Genomic DNA, 17,249 nt, shown 5'->3' on the forward strand with positions numbered 1-17,249 from the left:
GAAAGAGGACCCTCCCCTAACTGTTCTTGCTGTATTCTTCCATCCTGCCAACCCTTCGGTGACAGCGGCAGCACCAGGCACGCCAGGATCCTCGCGCCTCCTCTCAGAGGCACCTGCAGTTACCACGCTTGGTAGACAGGCAGCACCACTAGGAAGTAGCCAGCCTGGCCATGATGCGGGTTTGTCTCCAGACAGCACTCCTGATGGTGGACCTCTCCTCCAGGCACACAGGGGCAGCCGAAGATCACCCCGATCTCCACACACAGAGGTCACAGGCATGTTCCCCTCATTTCAAACTTGAGGGAGGTCACCTTTGAGATTTGCTGTACTCACAAACACGCTTTACAATTCTATCATCTCACTTTTTAGCTGCCAGATGGCAGGTACACATGCCAGAGACAAAGAGAAAAAATACCCCCAATGGGGCGTAGTCACCCTACAATTATTTGCTCAATTTCTCCATTCTGTCTGGATCTAGGCATGCAAGCACATGCACGCGGCACTTTTCAAGCCTCCAGGACGGGGATTCTAACTGCAAGTAACTATGTGGGATCTGGCTACCTATGCACAGGGCTTACCTGAAGCACTGCAGGCCTGTTGCCCACCCAACCATCTTTTGTTTTTTCTAAGTCCTATATATATATTTAAAATTTGGGGACTGGTGGATGGCGTGGTGGTTGAAGTGGTGGACTCCCACATGGCTGAAGGTGGTTCGAGTCCTGGACCTGGCAGCCTGCTTTCTCTGCTGAGTGTGTGTGCATGTGTACCCAAAATCCTAAGAGGAGAGTGGAGAGAAGGGAATGCAGTGTGACCATCTCTCCTCAGGGGTGACCTCTCACTGTCCCTCTCACTGTCTTTCTCTGTCTCTCTCCAGCAAGTACACATGCCCTATGGCAAAATCTTAAAAAAAAATCTATAATCCCTCATAGCATTACAGTTTGTTTACTAGAAACTAAAACACACCTTTTAGGGAGTAACCCTGATTGTTTGTGGGGCATAACCACATCTCAGATTCATGTTTACTTGGATCTTATGTTTAAGTGGACCTTAAATTCCACAGCCTACATATATACATAAATTTTTAAAAATAATTATTTATTTTTATATTATTGTTACTATTATTTAATTTGACCAGAGAGAGAGAAAGAGAGGGAGACTGAGAAAGCAAACTGCTGTCTGAGGCTTGAACCACGGTTGACCATGTGGGAGTCCAGCACCTTAACCACCATACAAGTTGCTAGTCCATCTCTCTCTCTCTCTTTTTTTTTTTTTTAATAATTATCTTATTTAACTTTATTTGTTTATCTAATTAATTAATTAGACCAGAGAGGGACAGAGCAAGAGAGAGAGAGAGCAAGCGAAAGTGAGAAATCAAGCAGCCAGGTCTGGTACTTGAACCACAATTGGCCATGTGGAAGTCCAGCACCCTTAATCACTGCACCACCTGCCAGCACCCCCTACCCCCACCACCAACCTCCTTTTTAAAATGAATTGTCCGATATGTAAAGTGAGGTTATCTTTTCCTACTGAGTGCCTTAAAATGAATGTATACCACCTAAGAAAATCAGGCTGTACCCCACCAGTGATAAAGGGTCACTGGCAGGAAAAAATCCCCAGGTCTGGAAATAGGGCCAGGGTGGGACTTTCCCAGACAAATCTGATTGTTTCAACCTTCCAAGTTCTGACAAGGCCCTCTTCACCCCAGCCTTGGGCTGGTGCTTTCTGAGGGTTCCCCAGCTGAGGTCCAAGGAACTCTCACCCAGATTCTTGGTGGCTCATCTGCCCCTGCCAAGTTTTACTTCTACCAAGTTTTACTTACAACTGGTAAGATCATCTTTGCTCAGATTCGGCCCCCGAGTGGGACTTGCCAGCCTGGTAACCGCAATCATGACTGTGCCTCCACCCACACTTTGTGCAATTACTCGCCAAGTATCGCCCTGGCTGGATTCCTGCAAACTAAGCGGCGGTTGCTGTCATGCTCGAGTTCATCTACTGAAGCCCAGGCCCAGATGACGTCACACCAAGGCAGTTCCTCCTTGGGTCTGGGTAGACTTCCAGTCCTTTGGCACTGAATGTAGTGGCTCCTACTCAGACCCCAAGGAAAGCCTGGGTTTTAGAAGGTGAGACAAGAGTCAGCCTGCCTGCAGTTTCTTGGGGGCAGTCCTCACCAAGCAAAGTCCATAAACTGGTGGAGCGGGTAGTGACTGCAGGCAGAAAGGAAGGGCCCCTCCCTGATGGAAGGGCAGAATAGGGACTGCCACATGCTGAGGCTGTAGGAAGCAGAGGAAACCTTCCTGGTCTTTATCCGCTGGCATAAACTTCAAGATGTTGCCTTATCTCCAATCAGCAGCCTGAGTCCCAGGCTGGCTGCGCTGCAGCTGACCTTTGCACAAACCTCATCCTAAAGACCTTCCCTTTACGGCATGGTTCCCCTACAAAACTGCAGTGTAGGATTTACATTTACATCCTATTTTTGTTTCATCTCATGAAACACTGTGACTAGGGGCCAGCAGGTGGCATGGTAAAGGTGTTGGACTCCCCACATGGCCAACCATGGTTCAAATCCCAGACCTGGTAGGTTGAACATCATGCTTGGTGCATGTGCATGCATGCCCCAATCCCAGGAGAATGGATAAGGGATCAGGATGTGGCCATATCTATAGGGGGGAGGGGGTGATTTCTCACTTCCCCTCTCTTCAGTGGGTACACATGACCTATGTCAAAACATTTAAAAAACAAAACAAAACCCCACTGTGGTTATAGAAGGGAAGCCACACCAAGGCGCCCCAGAATCCCTGCCACATACTCACAGGTCACACAGCTCATGGAGCATGGGGAGCTCTTGACCTGAGGGTGGCGACATGTAAGCAGTCCATTAAGATTTGTAGTCTCCAGGATTCTTTTATTTTTTCTAGCTCATTTCTCCATTTATTAGAATAACCACATTTGGAGAGGCACAAAGTATTTAAGTTTTACATGACTACAAAGTTACCACAAATCCCAAACTTTTTAATCACACATATTTCACCTATTCAAGAAAAAGCTTTCAAACATTTGAGTTAGCTTAATACACAGAGACCCTGAATATGTGGGAACTACATATTTTAAATGCTCATACTTTGGGCTCTAATGATGTTTTCTTTAAATGGAATCCGGCATAAAAGGGATTGAAGTGTCTAAGGCCATGATGCAAATGCTTTGGATAGAGAGTGAAATTAATCTGCATGACGTGGAAAAAGATGTAGTGTGCTCAGGTCTAGCCAGCCTCACTGAGCCATCTGGGCTTCCATGGCTTGTGCTGTCCATTCTGTGCTGTCTGGCTAATTTTCTCCAAAAGATTATTTACTTGGAAACAAAGTGATTGGATCTGCTTATCTCACATTGGCAGTGCTTCTCGGGTTTCAAAATAAACTCTTCCATCAATCTGGTCAATGAATCCATTCATACATCCTTCTGTTATCATTTGAGATGCTATCTTTTCCGCCTTAGCTGCAGGGATCTCTAAAAGAGCTCCAAGTTCTTTTTTTTTTTTTTCTTAGAATGATTTATTTAATTTAATTTATTCATTCATTTATTTTAATTTGACCAGGGAAAGACAGACACACAGAGAGAAGGAAAGTGAGAAAGCAAGCCACCAGATCCAGGACTTGACCCGTGGCCAGCCATGTGGGAATGTCCAGCGCCTTAGCCACCACACCACCTGCTGGCCCCCAAAGAGCTCCAAGTTCTTCAAAGGTATATTATTATATAATTTCCTTGCAGACAACAAATTGTGTTCAGTAACAGCTCTTTCCAAGATGCTAGAACCATCAGCCGTAGTTGCTTTCTGGTGAGGCATCAGCATGGCAGCAAATTCTTGGAGCTGATTTCCTCTGATAATCCTGTCTAGGTACATTTTCTCTAGGATCCCATAAGCAGCAAGTTGCTGGCACCGTTCATCCTTAAAGAGTAGCCAGCATCCGAGAACACTGCTGTCCTGCTGACACTAAGATGGTACAGTGCAAAGCATGTTTTAAGGCCTCTAGTCTTTCACTTTCATGGACTATCGTCTTGTAACCACTGTGCAGCTTCAATGAATTTTCTTCTATAATCAAGAACACGTGCATAGCATACCTTATAATGTATCTATAACTGTTCATTGATTGATCCATTCTGAAGCAATGATGCTCAATTTGTGTAAGCCTCTGCCTGGACAGGATCATCCTCCTCCAGATATAACCTAGCAATCTTCAAGTAAGTCTCCAGTTTATAATCTACATTGTACTGTTTTTGTCCCGTTTCCAAAGGAATTCCTACCAACATGTAGGCTGCATTTCTCCAATCTTCTTTCTCATATATGGATGCAAGATGCTGTCTTATAGAAGCAACCTGCTCCTCAAATGAAATGACTCTAGGCTGGATCTTTTCCAAGGTGAAATGATAGATTTCCTTGGCTGTGCTATCAGGCAGGTTAGGGAGATGTGTTCAAAAATCAGTCAGCAACTGTCATGAGATCACTAGACTGACTTTCTCATTTATCATTGCTTCTACAGAAGCTCTCAAAGCTTCTAGCTGTTCTACACCAGATAGTTGAATGGCTTTCTCCAGGATCTGACGATACTTGCCCGCCAGATCTTTATGAGAACCACTTGAATTCATCAACTGGGCCAAATCCTGTCACACAACTGCCGCCATCTTTCTTCCAGCTCAGTGGCAGCTGCGGGACCTCTCCAGGATTCTGAGGAAAGCCAAGACGTCTGGGCCACCTCCCTGACTTTTGGGAGATGGCTGCAGGCTAGAATATCATCAGGTTTATCTAAAGTTGGCCCCTAGCAAGGTAAGGTACCTCCTGCTGCCTATGTCTGGTGCTGCCCTTTCTGGTGCATGGGACAAGGCCCCAGGGAGCTGGCACCTATGGGTCTCTCTCTACTCCCTCTGTTGGTAGTAAATGAAATGACAGTTCCTTTCGTATCTTCACTGACTGAAGGCCTTGAAGTTTCGGCCTTGCCTGCTGCTACATTCCTCAACAGTGACACTGATTTGGAGCTGGACAAGCTACCTTGTGTGACCCATGGATGGAATAATCTGGGGGAACATCAGAAACACCAAGCGTGACATGCCATGGATTTTGGTTTTACTAGAATCCACTTCAGAATCTCAAGATAAAGCTCCAGGTAATGTCTCTGACCCATCGGCTGAGGCTCTGGAGTGAGCACTATGGCACACCATCATCAGCAGAAAGCAGGTGCCGCCCCAGGATGGTGTAATGGCCGTGTGGCTGACTCTCATGGTTCAAGTCCCAGACCTGGTGGCTTAAAACTCATGCCAGCTGCATGTACGTGTGTGCCCAAAATCCCGAGGAAAATAGAAAACGGGTAGCAGAGTGGCCATGCCCCCGGGAGGTGATTTTTCACTTTCTGTCTCTGTCTCTCCAGTGAACATATGTGCCCTATAGCAAACAATCTTTCTTAAAAAAAAAAAAAAGAAAAAAAAATATGTGGCACATGCACACGAGGAGACCAGGGCCCTTAACCATGCCACTTGCCAGCCCCTAAGTGACCATAACTTCTGAGTAGCCATTTACAAGAAATGAGCAGTGACAAGGTGAAACATCTAGGACTCCTCAAACTCAGATGACAACATCTTCCAGACATGGCAGGATCTCATTCTTCCTGAAGTACATAAAAAAAAGAAACAGAGAACTGACTGAACCACGTGTTAAAAATGCATTTATTAAATATCCCTGGCTTTTCATTCAGGAGCTGCCAGAAGGGAAAGGCCTAGTCCTGATGCAGAGCGAGGCGAGACGACTCATTCTTGAACAGAAAGCACGGCATTCAAACCTGGCGGCAGAGCACAACAGTCAGAAATGCGGCCCAGACCCTGAACAGACCCCAACCTGGGCCAAGAACCAGAAGTTCCTGGCATCTATTAGAAGGGTAGCAAGTGAGGCATCAAACCTGCTCAGACAACAGAGGTGCAAAGACTTGATTTCAAATTCTATTCTGCTCCTCAAGTGTGCTAATAAGGGCTGGCCTCATTCTCAGCACCCATGTCACCATCTGTAAAAACGAGATCAGAAATACCACATGCCTACTGTGAAAATCGGGGATGTAACACACAACCAGCAGCTGTTATAAAAGCCTATGGCCACCAACAGCAAGAGAACTGAAGAAGCCCCTGACTCCTGGCCCCACTCTATCAGTGTGCTGCAGTCTCTGCACTGTCTACTAAGCACAGTCCACAGTTTTCTCATGACACACCACTGACCTAAGGGGATTCTGGAGGAAAGGCTGCAGGTCAAATCTAAACCACAAGGTCATCTATATACCATCTCCAAGAGCTCAGCTACCAGATTATTGCAAAGCCATCTTGCAAGTTCCAAGATAATTTATCTTTCTGGGAGTTAGAACATTGGAAGGTCAGAATTAAGTTGATAGCTTTTGAACTTGTGCTTGCCCAGATGACTCATGGAGTAGTGACACATGAAAGTGAGGCGCCTTTCAGGCAGACCCTTCCTGAATACCTACCCTCTTCCAGCTCTGGCATCCTGGGATTGGTGCTGCTCCAACAGTGAAGGATGGCAGGCACCCTTGAATCTCGATGCCATGTGAGGCAAGGACAAAGCAGAGCTGCTGGGAGAGCAGCGGTCAGGAACTAAGAAGGTCAGAAGTGGCTCTACTCTTGCCTGACGATTTCACAGATGCTGGAAGAAAATACAAAGCCCCTCCATTAGAGACAAACGGTAGTCAATTCCTGGCTACTGCAGCAGGCAGAGCACCAGTAGCTGCCCCACTCTCACCACTGGTGATTCAAAGGGAGTGGAAGGTGCCTTAGTGAAGGTGCCTGGAGACAGCAAGCATGCCTTCTCTTTGGTCTGGAGGACGGCCCTATCTCTCATAGCCCAAACAACTATAAAAAGGTAACCAGGACAAAGGGCAGCTAGTGACTCACAAGGCTGAGGGAACATGAGACTCGTGGACAACTGTCTCCTCACAGCGGGCCTGGGATGCTCAGCGACTGCACCTGGACTGCAGAGACAGAAAGAAATCAGCTGGAAGCCTCAACCTTCAAGAGAAGGTGACCCCACTGCTACTGAGAGAAATACATCCAAGCTGGTGACACGCCGCCCACCCCAGCCCTCACTGCACACAGCAACCCATACACCAAGACAGAAACACACGGGCAACTCCCTCCAACCCAAACTTCCAACTGGCATCCAGATTCTGTGTGGTCTTTCAGGCCTTTTATCTTGGAAAAGAGTATAGGCTGCAGGGTTAGAGGTCTGTCATCAAACCTTGACCTACCAGTTTTTATTAGGTCATTGCAATGTATTTTTCTATGCAAAACTACATCATGACTTTCCCAAAGACCCAATAGAAAGGGAATCCCAGACACACAATTCTGACTTGGGGCTCTTTGTTTGCATTGGTGATGCTGCAGATTTAAACTAGGCTAAGAAATAAAAGATGTGGCACAAAATGGGCTCAGCCAACATAAGCACTTTCCATATCCTATGGGGTCTTCCTTCCAGACCAGTGTACACTGAATTCACCTTCCATTAGCTGCCGGGGCACTCAGCCTCTCTGCTTCACTCCCTTGCCTTCTAACTGCAGACATCTATCCTCAGGTCAGGGCTCTTGTGCCGCTCTCTTCTACTTTGATTCAACTCATCTATCCTACCTCACTGAGCTTCATTTTTAATTAAAATAAATCAAAAGTGTGTGCATGTGGGGCAGCAAGTGGTATGGAGGTTAAGGCACTGGGTCTCACATGGCTGACTGCAGCTGGAGTCCTGGATCTTTTTTCCTCCCTCTCCCTCTCCCTGGTTGAGCACACATGCCCTATAGAGGTTTTGCTATAGGGCGTGTGTGCTTGCTGGAAAGACAGAGACAGAAAGCAAGAAATCACTCCTTGGACATGCCGCAATCCCTTCTTCATTCTCTCGGGATCTTGGGCACTCATGCATAGTTAGTTGCCTGGAATGAGTTTAAGCCACTGGGTTCAGGACACAAACCACAGTCGACTGAGAGTCCAGTGACGTAACCATTACGCCTCCTGCTGGCCCTGCAAATTGTATTTTTGACAGAACTTTGCCACACTGTGATCCTAACCCAGCCTCCCAGTTAGCTAGGACGTGGTTTATAGGTTCATACTACTGCTCCTGTCTGTTTATGCTGAGTCAGGAAGCAAACCTGGGCTTTTCAGGTAGTCCCAGCTTGCACCACCATGGCTGCCTCACTTTCAGTTTCTGTACAAGACTTCTCTTTCAAAGATGTGAGAAAACAAAATTGGTACAGAGCCTGTAGCACAGCAGATACTCAATCCCTCCCTTTGCTCTCTGTCCAGAAGATTATTTTTCTAATCTTCATGGTCCAATATGGTAACCACTAGCCACATATGCAAACTGAGCACTTGGACTACGGCTAGCGTTAAGAGATAAACTGTATTTTAAATTTTGCTTTTCAAACAAGAATTATTTTATTTAACTTTATTTATTTAAATTTGGCCAGAGAGGGACAGAGAAGAGGGAAAGCGAGAAAGCAAGCCACCAGGTCCTGGACTTAAACCGTAGTTGGCTATGTGAAAGTTCAGTACCCTTAACCCACGATGTCACCTGCTGGCCCCTTTGTTTTTTATTTTAATTTGACCATAGAGGGACAGAGTGAGAGAGAAGAAAAGTGAGAAAGCAAACTACCAGGTCTGGGACTAAAACTGCAGTTGGCCATGTGGGAGCCCAGCATCCTCAACCACCATGCTACCCGCCGGCCTCAAATTTCACTTATTTCATTTTAGAGATTTCTGCTATAGGACATGTGTGCTTGCTGGGGAGACAGACACAGAAAGTGAGAAATCACCCCCTGGGGGAATGGCCATACCCCAATCCCTTTCTCTCTATTCCCTTTTTGGGATTCTGGGCGCGCGCGCACGCGCACACACACACACACACACACACGTGCCTGGCCTGAGCTTTAAGCTGCTGAGTCTGGGACTCAAACTGTGGTTGACTACATGGGAGTCTAGCGATATAATCAGTATGCCATCTCCTGGTTCCAAATTTTGCTCATTAAAAAAAAAATTGCTGGAGGACACATGTATCTGCCAGAGACAAAGGAAAAGCAACAACAGACCCCACCCTTTATGTGGAGTAGTCTTGCTGCAATCCTTTCTACATTTGAAATTTTGGCCAAGCATAAACACACGCCCAGTGTTCTTTCCCAAGCCACCAGGTCCAGGACAAACTGTGCAGTCGGCCATGTGGGATTCACATGCTCTAACTCCCTACAAGGCCACCAGCTGGCCTTTAAGGTTTATTGGGTCATCAGAAAAGTCATGATGCATTTGTTTGTTTGTTTGTTTTCTATAGGGCGCATGCGCTCGCCAGAGAGAGACAGAGAGACAGCAAGAAATCATGCCCCGGGAGGATGGCCACATCGTAATCCCTTCTCCTACATTCTCCTCAGGATCTTGGGCATGTATGCACACGCGCCCAGCGTGAGTTTAAGCCACTGGGTCCAGGACTCAAACTGCGGTTGACTACATGGGAATTCAGTGCCATAGCCATCATAGCAACTGCTGGTCCCAAGTCATGATGCATTTTTGCATAGAAAAATACGGCATGACTTTCCCAATTATTTAATATTTAACCAACCATTTGTGGTTGCTACCTCAGACCGTACAAATTTACATGATGCCCAGCACATCAGGTCTGGGAGGGAGCAAGCAAATTGTCTGAAATTTCTATAACCTTGCTCTGGAAAGAGCAGGGCAAGGCCTCAAACCATTTCAAAACTGCTTTGGCAAGCACTGTAGGAATGCAAAGGGTCACCACAGACCCAAGCACGCTGGAGGCTTGCTACCATTCACCCAAATCTCCCAAACCCCAGGCATCCTGAGTGCTGAGGCATGAAGAGACCAAGGGGCTGAACTTGGTTCTAGAAGCCCACTGCTGCAAAGAACTGAACCAGCCTCTGTGGTGCACTCTGCAGTAGACTACTCAGCTGGAAGCCACATGCTAACCAATATCAAGTTCTCCACCTGGTCTGCCTGAAAAACACGCATGGTGTATGTGTGCCCAGGACACTGGTAAGCTGGAAGACTGGAGGAAAGGGATCTCACGGTGACAGAATCCTGTGGAGGGTGCTCTCTGTCCACCTTGGTATGTGAGCACAAGGCCCATCATAAAGTTGTTATTTTTTTTTAATTTTTGGAGAGGTTTTTGCTATAGGTTGCGTGCGCTTCGCCAGAAAGACAGAATGTGAAAAAATTATCACCCGGGGGGATGGCCATGCCACAATCCCTTCTTCTCCATTCTCCTCTTGGGATCTTGGGCACACATGCACATGTGCCCAGTGTGAGTTTAAGCTACCGGGTCCAGGGCTTGAACTGTGGTTGACTACATGAGAGTAACATAGCCATTATGCCAACTGCTGGTCCCTCATCATAAAGATTTCTAAAGAAGAAGGGGAGGCAGTTTGGTAGTGGTGGCTAAGGTAGCCAGACTCCAAGGCTGGAATCCTCCATGATGGTTTAGATGTGTGCATGCCCAAAATCTCAACAGGATGGGAACTGGCAAGGTAATATTGTGTGTCCACACTGCGGGGGGTGGGGGTGCTTTCTCTCTGCCTATCTTTCCTGTGCAGTCATGAGCTCTACCATAATTAAAAAAAAAAAAAAAAAAAAAAAAAAAAAAAAAAAGACAGAAAGCAAGCCCAGGGCCAGGGTCAGCCTCTGGAGTAGTGGTCAAGACAACTGGGTCCACATGGCTGACTGCACGTGGGAGTTCCGGACTCCACAGCTTGAAAAACATGCCACGAGCGCCCAAAACCCCCAAAGGAGAAATGGAGAAGGGCCATCCTCCCTGTGGGGTGGGGAGCTTTCTCACCTCTTTCTGGCAAGCACACAGGCCCTATGGCGAAAACAAAGGAACCCGAACTCTCAAGAGCAAGTACTTTTTGGCCGAGGGAGCAAGGGAACGCATGTAGGGAAGGTAACCTTATTAGACGTGACAAGGGCATTCCCCGATGAAGTTAAGGTTCAGAGACAACGCGGGCCCAGCTCCATGAAGACGAAGCCGGGCCTCAGAAACGCGACTTACCTGGACATTGCGCACAAGGTTGCCGGGAGCCCTCCACCGGCCACGGCGGCCCCACCTGGAAAGAGACAATGCGGTCAGCTCCGGCCTGCTTCCCATCCACCGCCCAGCCCCTGCCCCAGTCCCGCAACGCCAAAGGCCGCCGCGCAGCACCTCTGACTGGACCGTGATGGGGCCCCTCGAGGTCACGAGTCCCATCCCTCTTCGCGGGGTCCCTGTGGTCACTTAAGAAATCCAGTCTCCGTTCTGCTCGGCCGCTCCTCGCGAGGCAGCAGGCATGGGGAAGGCCTGGGCTCCTGCGCAGCCGGCTTCCCCTTCCCCAGAGGCCCAGCCTCCCGCCCTCGAGCGCCCACGCCCCTACCCAGGCTTGAAACACAGCGGGCACCACTTGGGCTCTCCGATGGCCTCGGATGGTAAAACGCCTGACAGCCGGCCACACGAGTTACCCACGCCAGCCATGACCACCGCCGCGCGTCTGACGTCACCGCGTAGTGCGGTCCAGCAGCCGCGCGGAGCGCCACGTGACCACGCCCTGGACGGGTGACGTCACGCGGGGAAGTGCGCGCGGCTCCTAAATCCTGCTCAGAGGGGCCTCCCAGCTGCTTTGCTTCTGGCGACCCTGTGGGTGGGGAGCGCAGTCTTCCGGTGGGTGGGGCGGTCGCAGGGTTAGTTGGCCACACGGCGGTTTGCCTTCCCTGCCTGCAGAGGGCTGGCTCGGCGGGAGCCGGGGGGGCGAGGGGGGACAGAGTGAGAGAGAAGAAAAGTGAGAAAGCAAACTACCAGGTCTGGGACTAAAACTGCAGTTGGCCATGTGGGAGCCCAGCATCCTCAACCACCATGCTACCCGCCGGCCTCAAATTTCACTTATTTCATTTTAGAGATTTCTGCTATAGGACATGTGTGCTTGCTGGGGAGACAGACACAGAAAGTGAGAAATCACCCCCTGGGGGAATGGCCATACCCCAATCCCTTTCTCTCTATTCCCTTTTTGGGATTCTGGGCGCGCGCGCACGCGCACACACACACACACACACACACGTGCCTGGCCTGAGCTTTAAGCTGCTGAGTCTGGGACTCAAACTGTGGTTGACTACATGGGAGTCTAGCGATATAATCAGTATGCCATCTCCTGGTTCCAAATTTTGCTCATTAAAAAAAAAATTGCTGGAGGACACATGTATCTGCCAGAGACAAAGGAAAAGCAACAACAGACCCCACCCTTTATGTGGAGTAGTCTTGCTGCAATCCTTTCTACATTTGAAATTTTGGCCAAGCATAAACACACGCCCAGTGTTCTTTCCCAAGCCACCAGGTCCAGGACAAACTGTGCAGTCGGCCATGTGGGATTCACATGCTCTAACTCCCTACAAGGCCACCAGCTGGCCTTTAAGGTTTATTGGGTCATCAGAAAAGTCATGATGCATTTGTTTGTTTGTTTGTTTTCTATAGGGCGCATGCGCTCGCCAGAGAGAGACAGAGAGACAGCAAGAAATCATGCCCCGGGAGGATGGCCACATCGTAATCCCTTCTCCTACATTCTCCTCAGGATCTTGGGCATGTATGCACACGCGCCCAGCGTGAGTTTAAGCCACTGGGTCCAGGACTCAAACTGCGGTTGACTACATGGGAATTCAGTGCCATAGCCATCATAGCAACTGCTGGTCCCAAGTCATGATGCATTTTTGCATAGAAAAATACGGCATGACTTTCCCAATTATTTAATATTTAACCAACCATTTGTGGTTGCTACCTCAGACCGTACAAATTTACATGATGCCCAGCACATCAGGTCTGGGAGGGAGCAAGCAAATTGTCTGAAATTTCTATAACCTTGCTCTGGAAAGAGCAGGGCAAGGCCTCAAACCATTTCAAAACTGCTTTGGCAAGCACTGTAGGAATGCAAAGGGTCACCACAGACCCAAGCACGCTGGAGGCTTGCTACCATTCACCCAAATCTCCCAAACCCCAGGCATCCTGAGTGCTGAGGCATGAAGAGACCAAGGGGCTGAACTTGGTTCTAGAAGCCCACTGCTGCAAAGAACTGAACCAGCCTCTGTGGTGCACTCTGCAGTAGACTACTCAGCTGGAAGCCACATGCTAACCAATATCAAGTTCTCCACCTGGTCTGCCTGAAAAACACGCATGGTGTATGTGTGCCCAGGACACTGGTAAGCTGGAAGACTGGAGGAAAGGGATCTCACGGTGACAGAATCCTGTGGAGGGTGCTCTCTGTCCACCTTGGTATGTGAGCACAAGGCCCATCATAAAGTTGTTATTTTTTTTTAATTTTTGGAGAGGTTTTTGCTATAGGTTGCGTGCGCTTCGCCAGAAAGACAGAATGTGAAAAAATTATCACCCGGGGGGATGGCCATGCCACAATCCCTTCTTCTCCATTCTCCTCTTGGGATCTTGGCCACACATGCACATGTGCCCAGTGTGAGTTTAAGCTACCGGGTCCAGGGCTTGAACTGTGGTTGCCTACATGAGAGTAACATAGCCATTATGCCAACTGCTGGTCCCTCATCATAAAGATTTCTAAAGAAGAAGGGGAGGCAGTTTGGTAGTGGTGGCTAAGGTAGCCAGACTCCAAGGCTGGAATCCTCCATGATGGTTTAGATGTGTGCATGCCCAAAATCTCAACAGGATGGGAACTGGCAAGGTAATATTGTGTGTCCACACTGCGGGGGGTGGGGGTGCTTTCTCTCTGCCTATCTTTCCTGTGCAGTCATGAGCTCTACCATAATTAAAAAAAAAAAAAAAAAAAAAAAAAACACAGAAAGAACACCAAGGCACAGGGTCACCCAAAAAAAAAAAAAAAAAAAAAAAAAAAAAAAGACAGAAAGCAAGCCCAGGGCCAGGGTCAGCCTCTGGAGTAGTGGTCAAGACAACTGGGTCCACATGGCTGACTGCACGTGGGAGTTCCGGACTCCACAGCTTGAAAAACATGCCACGAGCGCCCAAAACCCCCAAAGGAGAAATGGAGAAGGGCCATCCTCCCTGTGGGGTGGGGAGCTTTCTCACCTCTTTCTGGCAAGCACACAGGCCCTATGGCGAAAACAAAGGAACCCGAACTCTCAAGAGCAAGTACTTTTTGGCCGAGGGAGCAAGGGAACGCATGTAGGGAAGGTAACCTTATTAGACGTGACAAGGGCATTCCCCGATGAAGTTAAGGTTCAGAGACAACGCGGGCCCAGCTCCATGAAGACGAAGCCGGGCCTCAGAAACGCGACTTACCTGGACATTGCGCACAAGGTTGCCGGGAGCCCTCCACCGGCCACGGCGGCCCCACCTGGAAAGAGACAATGCGGTCAGCTCCGGCCTGCTTCCCATCCACCGCCCAGCCCCTGCCCCAGTCCCGCAACGCCAAAGGCCGCCGCGCAGCACCTCTGACTGGACCGTGATGGGGCCCCTCGAGGTCACGAGTCCCATCCCTCTTCGCGGGGTCCCTGTGGTCACTTAAGAAATCCAGTCTCCGTTCTGCTCGGCCGCTCCTCGCGAGGCAGCAGGCATGGGGAAGGCCTGGGCTCCTGCGCAGCCGGCTTCCCCTTCCCCAGAGGCCCAGCCTCCCGCCCTCGAGCGCCCACGCCCCTACCCAGGCTTGAAACACAGCGGGCACCACTTGGGCTCTCCGATGGCCTCGGATGGTAAAACGCCTGACAGCCGGCCACACGAGTTACCCACGCCAGCCATGACCACCGCCGCGCGTCTGACGTCACCGCGTAGTGCGGTCCAGCAGCCGCGCGGAGCGCCACGTGACCACGCCCTGGACGGGTGACGTCACGCGGGGAAGTGCGCGCGGCTCCTAAATCCTGCTCAGAGGGGCCTCCCAGCTGCTTTGCTTCTGGCGACCCTGTGGGTGGGGAGCGCAGTCTTCCGGTGGGTGGGGCGGTCGCAGGGTTAGTTGGCCACACGGCGGTTTGCCTTCCCTGCCTGCAGAGGGCTGGCTGGGCGGGAGCCGGCGGGCCGAGGGAACCTAGCCGCGCCCGCAGCAGTGTGGGTGTACCCTGGGAGTGCGCCGGGCACTTCGCAAAGCGCGCACCAAGGTGTCAGTAGGTGTGTGGGGCAGGGGTTCCTTTCAGGTTAGCAGCAGGGCCTGGTACACGAGTGACAAGAGGGTCGAGGAGGTAAATGATTCCCAGGGGCCAGAGGAGGTGTGTGACGCCCCCCCCCCTTTTTTTTGAGAGGTTTTTGCTATAGGGCGCGTGCGCTCGCATGAAAGGCGAAGTTAGAAAAAATGAGAAATCACTCCCAAGTGGGGAGGGCCACACTGCAATCCCTTCCCCTCCATTCTCTCCGGATCTTGGTCACGCACGCACCCGCGCCCAGGGTGTGTGACCCTAGAGGGACACAGGAACCGGTAGGGAAGAGAACAAGTAGCTTCTGGGTTGTGAGCTGGTCTCTTCCACCTGGCACGTGGTAACTAGAAAAGCTCAAGCTATTGCCAAGAGCTAAGGTGAAAATCAGACTTTGGTTTATGAACATTCTTCCCTCCTTTATGTCCCTGTGTGGGTCGGTCCTTGAAGTGTCAACAGGAGCTTCTAGAAGAATCTTAATTGCCTTGCATAGATCTGAAATCTGTCTTTTTCCTTTATAAACGCTTAATTCTCCCCACATTTTTGCACCACTCACTTGGTTTCACCCACATCTGTGCTATCGTCCAACTAATGAGAGGATACCAAAGCATAAAAATCTAATAAAGTCCAGTTGCAATTATGGCTGGACGCAACAAGGCTGGTGCAAAGAGACAGACATGTCAATGCTTTTTGTCTTTTTTTGGAGAGGTTTTTGCTATAGGGCACGTGAGCTCGCCAGAGAGAGAGACGGAGAGACAGAAAGTGAGAAATCACCCCCTAGGGGGGGTGGTCACGCCGCAATCCCTTGTCCTCCATTCTCCTCTCGGGATCTTGGGCATGCATGCACACGCATCCAGCATGAGTTTAAGCCGCCGGGTCCAGGACTTGAAATGGAGTCCAGCGACATAGCCATTACACTAACTGCTGGTCCCACAATTGGTTTTTTTTTTTTTTTTTGAGAGATTTTTCACTGTAGGGCGCGTGCGCTCGCCAGACAGACAGAGAGAGACATAGAGACAGAAAGCGAGAAATCACCACCCAGGGGGGATGGTCACGCCGCAATCCCTTCTCCTCCATTCTCCTCTCGGGATCTTGGGCACGCACGCACACGCGCCCGGCCCCACAATTGGTTTTTGAAGTTTATTTCTTCTATGGGGGTGGACCGCTAATAGGGTCTTCAGTCCACAATCCACTCCAGCCTCAGCCAGCCAGGAGTGTGTGTGTGTGTGTGTGTGTGTGTGTGTGTCTGTGTGTCCTGCTGTGTGTAAGACCTCAGGATGGAAGCCTCGGACCTTCACATATGACTTCAGCATTTTGGGGCATTGGCTGGGACGGCATTTTAACTGCTATCAGAATACTGAAAATAGGGAACCAGAGTTAGCATAATGGCTATGTCGCTGGACTCCCACGTAGTCCACCGCGGTTTGCGTCCCGGACCCGGAGGCTTAAAACTCACGCTGGGCGCGTGTGCGTGCCCGCCCAAGATCCTGAGAGGAGAATGGAGAAGGGATGGCGGCGTGACCATCCCCCCGGGGGGGTGATTTCTCTCTTTCTGTCTCTGACTCTGTCTGGTGAGCGCACGTGCCCTATAGTGAAAACCTCTCCAAAAAAAAAAAGGAATACTGAAAATAACTCTCCAAAACTGTCTCAAATGAGAAACACTGTTGTTCTAGGCTGTCTTGCAAACTTTGTTAATTTATTTAATTATGACCAGAGAGAGAGAGAAAGTGAGAAAACAAGCTGCCAGTTCCGGGACTCTAATTGCAATCAGCCACGTAGGAGTCCAGCGCCCTTAACCATCACGCCCTCATTCTGCTTCTGGGGTTTTGGACACATAGGCACACACGCCTGGTGTGATTTTCGGGCCACTGGGTCTGGGACAGTCGATCACACATGGAGAGAACTTAACCCCCACCCAGTGTGGAGATTATGGTGCTAGATTGCACATGACTATGTAGTTCAAATCCCAGATCTGGCAGTTTGTAAATCACACTGGGCATGTGTGTGTGTGTGTGTGTGTGTGTGTGTGTGAACCTAAAATCTTGAGAAGGGATTGTGGTGTGGCCTTCCACTCTGGGAGATGATTTTTTTACTTTTTCTCT

The 17,249-nt window shown here is 49.6% G+C and overlaps 1 long non-coding RNA gene, 2 other non-coding genes and 1 pseudogene across 5 annotated transcripts; all 4 read right to left on the minus strand.

Annotated features, from left to right (window-relative positions):
* Nucleotides 1-2,901: 2,901 nt before the first annotated feature.
* LOC102499170 (COP9 signalosome complex subunit 4-like) lies at nucleotides 2,902-5,275 on the minus strand (annotated as a pseudogene).
* Nucleotides 5,276-5,690: 415 nt separating this feature from the next.
* LOC102499597 (uncharacterized) lies at nucleotides 5,691-14,779 on the minus strand. Of its 3 annotated transcripts, none has more exons than XR_003547459.1 (6): nucleotides 14,667-14,779; nucleotides 11,078-11,132; nucleotides 6,934-7,010; nucleotides 6,510-6,685; nucleotides 5,940-6,041; nucleotides 5,691-5,822 (listed from the first exon to the last, which is right to left on the minus strand). It is a non-coding gene; the product is annotated as an uncharacterized LOC102499597 (long non-coding RNA). The 3 variants fall into 3 exon arrangements; XR_337057.3 differs by lacking the exon at nucleotides 14,667-14,779 and adding an exon at nucleotides 11,436-11,556; XR_337058.3 differs by lacking the exon at nucleotides 14,667-14,779 and adding an exon at nucleotides 11,228-11,548.
* LOC114005630 (small nucleolar RNA SNORA9) lies at nucleotides 9,706-9,838 on the minus strand. Its single transcript, XR_003547463.1, has one exon. It is a non-coding gene; the product is annotated as a small nucleolar RNA SNORA9 (small nucleolar RNA).
* On the minus strand, nucleotides 12,883-13,015 carry LOC114005631 (small nucleolar RNA SNORA9). The gene has a single exon (XR_003547464.1). It is a non-coding gene; the product is annotated as a small nucleolar RNA SNORA9 (small nucleolar RNA).
* Nucleotides 14,780-17,249: the final 2,470 nt, after the last annotated feature.

This window comes from Tupaia chinensis, unplaced genomic scaffold, assembly GCF_000334495.1.
Source record: "Tupaia chinensis unplaced genomic scaffold, TupChi_1.0 Scaffold144150_1, whole genome shotgun sequence".
Lineage (NCBI taxonomy): Eukaryota > Metazoa > Chordata > Mammalia > Scandentia > Tupaiidae > Tupaia > Tupaia belangeri.